This window comes from Acartia tonsa, chromosome 10 (assembly GCF_053477335.1).
Source record: "Acartia tonsa isolate MP-2025a chromosome 10, ASM5347733v1, whole genome shotgun sequence".
Classification (NCBI taxonomy): Eukaryota; Metazoa; Arthropoda; class Copepoda; order Calanoida; family Acartiidae; genus Acartia; species Acartia tonsa.
In genome coordinates this window covers 35,747,453-35,754,094 of record NC_137269.1, presented here as the reverse complement: position 1 = coordinate 35,754,094, position 6,642 = coordinate 35,747,453, and the positions used below count along the sequence as shown (strand labels likewise).

General features: G+C 34.0%; 1 long non-coding RNA gene across 1 annotated transcript; it reads right to left on the bottom strand.

The window, feature by feature from the left end:
- Positions 1-4,045: 4,045 nt before the first annotated feature.
- Positions 4,046-5,547, bottom strand: LOC145329987 (uncharacterized). Its single transcript, XR_013883201.1, has 2 exons — positions 5,209-5,547; positions 4,046-4,701 (listed from the first exon to the last, which is right to left on the bottom strand). It is a non-coding gene; the product is annotated as an uncharacterized LOC145329987 (long non-coding RNA).
- Positions 5,548-6,642: the final 1,095 nt, after the last annotated feature.

The window sequence follows — 6,642 nt, the reverse complement described above, 5'->3', positions numbered from 1 at the left end:
ATTGATTCCTGGGACAGCAAAGTATAATATTATAAGCAAAGCAACTCTATAATCAAGTCCTAAAAATGTAAAAAATGTCCATAAACATTATTCTGTATCAAGCAGTTTTTCAACAAATTTACCTACAAGTTTGCTTTGACTCTTATACATTTACATTCTGATATTTCAGTTCTGACACTATACAAGTGTTAATGTCCGTTTGTTCTACCGATTTAGTGCTTCGATTTTATGGATGTTGTCATCCTTGTTTATTTTATTTTTAATAACAAAAGCAATGGGTAGTTGGGTAGCAAATCTATTATTAACTTTGTCTATATGTCGGTGTGTTAAACAGTTATGTATTTTTAATTTGAACATAGTAATAGTGTCTGACTGATTATGACGTAACAAAAAAAATTAGCCAATGAGAGGCCACTATAAATTTTACCATTGGTCAATAACGGCCTCTTATTGGCTATTTTTTTTTGTTATGTCATAATCAGTTAGACACTATTACTGTGTTCTTTTAATTTTACTTCAGGAAGCATATCTATCCTTTTAAAAAGAAGTAAGATATTACTTCTACTTTTTCAGATGGATGTTAAATTTGAGGGAGGGAAGAGGAGAGCCAAACATCTGAAGAAAATTTTGCACTTTGTTTGCCATCTCAACGGTTTAAACAATTATTTTTGCCTATTTCTTTTAATATTGAAAAAAGATAAGATATCGAATTTGTTTTGTGTATTAAGCACTAGATTTATGATTTATTGGTTAGATTTTCCTTGTGCCTGCTTTCAGGGATCTAAAGGGATGAGGTAATGTCTAATAAATTGATGTACATACGGAATGATGCCACACAAAATTACCCCTTCTGTACATTATAATTAGTGGTTGAATGTCTGAACACTCAACTCTTTGAAACAGCCTATAAAAATTCAATAAAGTCCCCAAAGTTATAAGCCAACGGATAAGAAAACGTTATTTTAAAACTTTGGGGACAAGCATAATAAACAGCCCAATGTTCCCTTCCTCCTTTGCTTGCTCTGCTTGTAGCACAGATACTATATAATTAAACTATGTCCTTATGTTCGTTTTTAAAAAGACTTGAACTGTCTTGTCTATTGACTGATTATTAGAAATACTTAAATCAATATTGGATTCTTAATATACATAAGTCATATGATTTTATGATTTATGTAAGCAGTGCAAATTTGATTACTTTTGTCCCCCCTTGAAAAATTTTCTCTATTGTGGGTGGAGTTAATTCAGAACACCCATATCTATAAATATTCAGTAAGGGGGTGGGGTGCGATTATCAAGTACTCTGATAAAGTGAAACTTGTAGCTGGCAAAATACGATCCCTCCTCCATCCACTCCCATTCTATTAGATGAACGGACTGACCATTAAGTGATGTCCATGTTTGAGAAAATTGAAGACATTTTTACCCTATCAAATATCCACTATATTCTTTATGGTGCATTATTTGCCAAATGTACCACTTTTCTGCACTACCTCTCCGATTTTCTTAATACTCTATATTTTGGTCCGTTGGGTCATTCAAGGATGCTGGATGGCCAAAAAAAAGTTTCAGAGTCCCTGGATGTCTAGATATCTAGCTATCTATGAAGGTAGGTAACAAAAATGTAAAAAACACCCATTTTTTCACAATTTTAAAAATTAATTTTTTCATCAATCTTACATCCAATCTATACATTTTATACACCAAAATGATCGTTTATTCATGTAAAAAGCGCACATAATGCTATTTTGGCAAAAACTCTAATTTTACAGGGTGTCCAACAAAAAGTGTATTTTGGATATCTAGCGTAATACCCAAAATACCTGTCCGAAAAAAATCATTTTTTTTGGCTTAAATCCTGTGTTTTATCTGTGTGCATATGTGGTATATAACGGTTCGGACCACCCGGGACTATAAGGTTGTCAAATTTCACTTTGGGACACCCTGTAAATGTGATTTTTGCGTCTGTAGAGCTAAAATTTGGTCCAAATTGGCTATTTTTTTCAAATTACTCTAATATGTGTCTTAGTATGTTTGGCCATAGTGTTTTCTGACCAGATCAATATTTTCCTATTTTTTGGACACCCTGTATTTTCAAAAAAAGAGAAAAAAAAATTTTGTTTTTTTTTTAATTTTTTTTCTATTCTTAAGTTACTTAAAACTGTCATATAGATACAGATTTTGACTAATAACAATAATATTTGCCTATTTTACAATTTTTTACACTTTTGGGACACCCTGTGCATGTTTTTGAAAAATGATGGTTTTTGCCCATTTTTGGGGGGAAGGAGTCGTTTTAGAGCCATAGACTATTTCTTCATTTTTGTAGAACTTTTCAAGACACATCATTTGTTATTTATGCAAAAACCGCAAAAACCGAACCGTTTTGCCGTTATTCACCGCCAAAGGCAGAATTTTTTACGTTTTTTGCCGTTCCCGAGGTTCTAATGGGCATATGTGGTAAGAAGACGTTGGTTTATCAAGATAACTGTGAAATACTTTTATTTAGGCATTTTAATTTACTAAATTTCATGTGAAGTATATTTTTTTGTATATCCAACCGATTTTTGTCAAAAGGAATTTCAAATGCACATGATTTTTGTTTCTTTTATCACTTATGTTATAGCAATTATTTATGTTATATTCACTTAATTTTCTTGTTATAACAATTGAAATCCATCTCGACGAAAAACGGTTAGCTGCACAAAAAATTTTACTTAATATGAAATTTAGTAAATTAAATTACCTAAATAAATGTATTTAAGAGGGATCTTGATAAATCAACGTTTTCTTACCACAAATGCCCATTACAACCTCCGGAACGGCAAAAAACGTAAAAAATTCTGCCTTTGGCGGTGAATAACGGCAAAACGGTTCGGTTTTTGCGGTTTTTGCATAAATAACAAATGATGTGTCTTGAAAAGTTCTACAAAAATGAAGAAATAGTCTATGGCTCTAAAACGACTCCTTCCCCCCAAAAATGGGCAAAAACCATCATTTTTCAAAAACATGCACAGGGTGTCCCAAAAGTGTAAAAAATTGTAAAATAGGCAAATATTATTGTTATTAGTCAAAATCTGTATCTATATGACAGTTTTAAGTAACTTAAAAATAGAAAAAAAATTAAAAAAAAAACAAAAAAAAATTTTCTCTTTTTTTGAAAATACAGGGTGTCCAAAAAATAGGAAAATATTGATCTGGTCAGAAAACACTATGGCCAAACATACTAAGACACATATTAGAGTAATTTGAAAAAAATAGCCAATTTGGACCAAGTTTTAGCTCTACAGACGCAAAAATCACATTTACAGGGTGTCCCAAAGTGAAATTTGACAACCTTATAGTCCTGGGTGGTCCAAACCGTTATATACCACATATGCACACAGATAAAACACAGGATTTAAGCCAAAAAAAATGATTTTTTTCAGACAGGTATTTTGGGTATTACGCTAGATATCCAAAATACACTTTTTGTTGGACACCCTGTAAAATTAGAGTTTTTGCCAAAATAGCATTATGTGCGCTTTTTACATGAATAAACAATCATTTTGGTGTATAAAATGTATAGATTGGATGTAAGATTGATGAAAAAATTAATTTTTAAAATTGTGAAAAAATGGGTGTTTTTTACATTTTTGTTACCTACCTTCATAGATAGCTAGATATCTAGACATCCAGGGACTCTGAAACTTTTTTTTGGCCATCCAGCATCCTTGAATGACCCAACGGACCAAAATATAGAGTATTAAGAAAATCGGAGAGGTAGTGCAGAAAAGTGGTACATTTGGCAAATAATGCACCTTATTCATTATCATAGGACTAGTAGGGTTCCACGACAAACGTAAGAGTCCCAAACGTCAGAGTGGAAAAACATCAGAGTGGACAAACGCAAGAGTCCCAAACGTCAGAGTGGGACAAACGTCAGAGTGGGACAAACGTCAGAGTGGACAAACGCAGGATTTTTGGGACAAACGTCAGAGTGGACATTTTATAAGTAAAACGTATGAGTCTCGATTTTATAATCATTACCATATAAAAAAAAACATTTATATTTTTACTTTTTTTCATATTTATTTAACAACTGTGTTAGAACGAAAATTTTACACCCTTTCAAATATATCACATATATATTATAAAGTTTAAATATTGGCATGCCCAAATTTTTAACAAACATAATTTTTGTGCAGTGGAATATTACTCATTAATAACGTCATGGTTGTAGTATCCCACAATTGTTTGCATAAATATGACAGGGCTGACATCCTCGTCATATTTCTCTACTATGCTTGCCAGCTCCTTCCTTCGCATATTTGTGTAGGTGTTTCTTGCACTGCTTTTGGTTGTCTCGTTATTTTGAGGTCCTAGTAGCGCGTCCCTGAGCTTTAAATTGGCTGTTGCTTCTTCTGCTTGCAAACGAGCTACTACAGTCCAAGTACCTGAATTTGCAGGCAATGCTGATGATAAACCATAGTTATATCCTTCAGCAGAATTTGTAGTAAGAAACTCATCATTGATGACAGCATCATGCTTGTTCCATAAAGTATGTGGGAATCTTGGTTGGTTTCTTATTCCGGTCCTCCCATTTATGGCTCCAACGAAATTCTTGTCAAAGTACTCAATAAATTCATCAACTTCGTCTTTTTCTTCTGGCCAAGCTGGTTCAAGTTCTTTAATCTTCTTCTCTACAACAGTATCACGAATCTAAATAAATATAAATTTGAGAAAAAAAATTAAATGTAAATTTAAAACTATCTTATTGGTTATGCCTAACATTGTTTTGCGCCCCCCCCCCCCCCCCCAAACATAACAATGACTCTGGACAAGCACAATATTTTCTTTATAATTAGGTTAGGTTAGGTTATAGGCTAGGGGGCCGAGCGCCCGCGGCTAGGCAGGCTAGGGGGCCGAGCGCTGCGGCTAGGTAGGCCAGGGTGCTGAGTGCTGCAGCCAGAGTCATTTTCTTTATGATTAGGTTAGGTTAGGTTATAGGCTAGGGGGCCGAGCGCCCGCGGCTAGGCAGGCTAGGGGGCCGAGCGCTGCGGCTAGGTAGGCCAGGTTTTATTATCAACAGAAGCAGCTGCGTTGCAGTTATGTGTTTTATGCAGCACACATTTGTAGAATGTTCGGTTTTTCGTAGCACCACGTTTCCTGTATTGAAAGTTATCCGCATCATGGAGGTGTTTTCCTCCCTGCTTTGCCTGGGAGTACCTGGCAGGGTACGGCGGCTGCATGGCTATCGGCTCACAACAAAATCTCTCACGTCTGATTGTTACCAAAGACAAAACACGAATAAGATGTCATTCAAAATTGGAAGATTTTTATAAAATATTTGAAAGATTTTTTGCAAAAAATTAGAAGATTTTTTGTCATATAATTAAAATAGCATAGACTCTGATGTTTTACTTAAGCAATGTCCACTCTGACGTTTGTCCACTCCGACGTTTGTCCCACTCTGACGTTTGTCCACTCTGACGTTTGGGACTCTTGCGTTTGGGACTCTTGCGTTTGTCCACTCTGACGTTTGGGACTCTTACGTTTGGGGTAGGACCTCATTATAGGTATGTTTCCTAAAAGGTATCACTTAATCATTTATGCGGCTAGCGTTATCTAAAGGAACAAAAATAGACGGACGATTAGATTAACTGACAATTTTATATTTTGCATTATACATATATACATTAGATTAATACGCATAATAATCACGCAACCTCTGAACAAAACAAAGATACAATTTTAACAAATCAATAATATTTTTTTATTTTGTATAAAAAAAACCCGGCAAACTTTATGATAGAAAGTATTGAAATTTTTCATAGCTAAAGTTATATTTGACGTTTAAATTGACAGGTTAAAGCCATGCTAAATATTATCAAAATATCCCCCTATCTAAAGCTGTTTTCATAAAAGTTTGATATTTTATTTTCAACAATGTTAGTATTTTTTCATCCCAGTAATGTAAGCAGGTCAGGCCTGTAAGTGGAAATATACTTTAAATATAGATTTAATAACTCATATATATTGAAGTTTTTCTGCTGAAAGATTTCGCTATATACTGGACCTATTAGGTCTATTGCTTAATTTGAAGATTAATATAGGTTCAGTTCATGTTGTTATATATGTACACTAGCGGATACACCCCCAGGGCTCTCTAGGAGCACTTTGCGGAGTATAGGTTGTTATGAACATAGCCCATTTTCAATTAATGTTTGAGAAAAAAAAGTAAAAAATATATTTCTTTTTTTTGTGGGGGGGGGGGTAATTTTTCTAGAAGCTATATTGTAAAGGAGAACCATATCAGTCCAGTGGTTAACCAAAACCTTTCTACAAACAATAAACCTTACTAATTTATAAAATAGGATATACGTTATATTCGTTTTTAGTAGCGTATCCCAACTATAAAATACATGGTACAAATAAACCGTACTGCACTGTTAGCATGCTTTTTTGGTATTTTTAAAAATAAGCCTTCTCCCCCCCCCCCCTCCCTTAATAAATTGTTTTTTTTTGTAATGAATAAATTTGAGATATGGAAGAGCCTACTTAAATTGGAGGGTTACTGCCGCTTTTTTCATCTCCTTCCCTTTTTCACTAGGTCTTTTTAACCAGCCATTTTCCTTTACTTTATCTTCATATTTATGACGG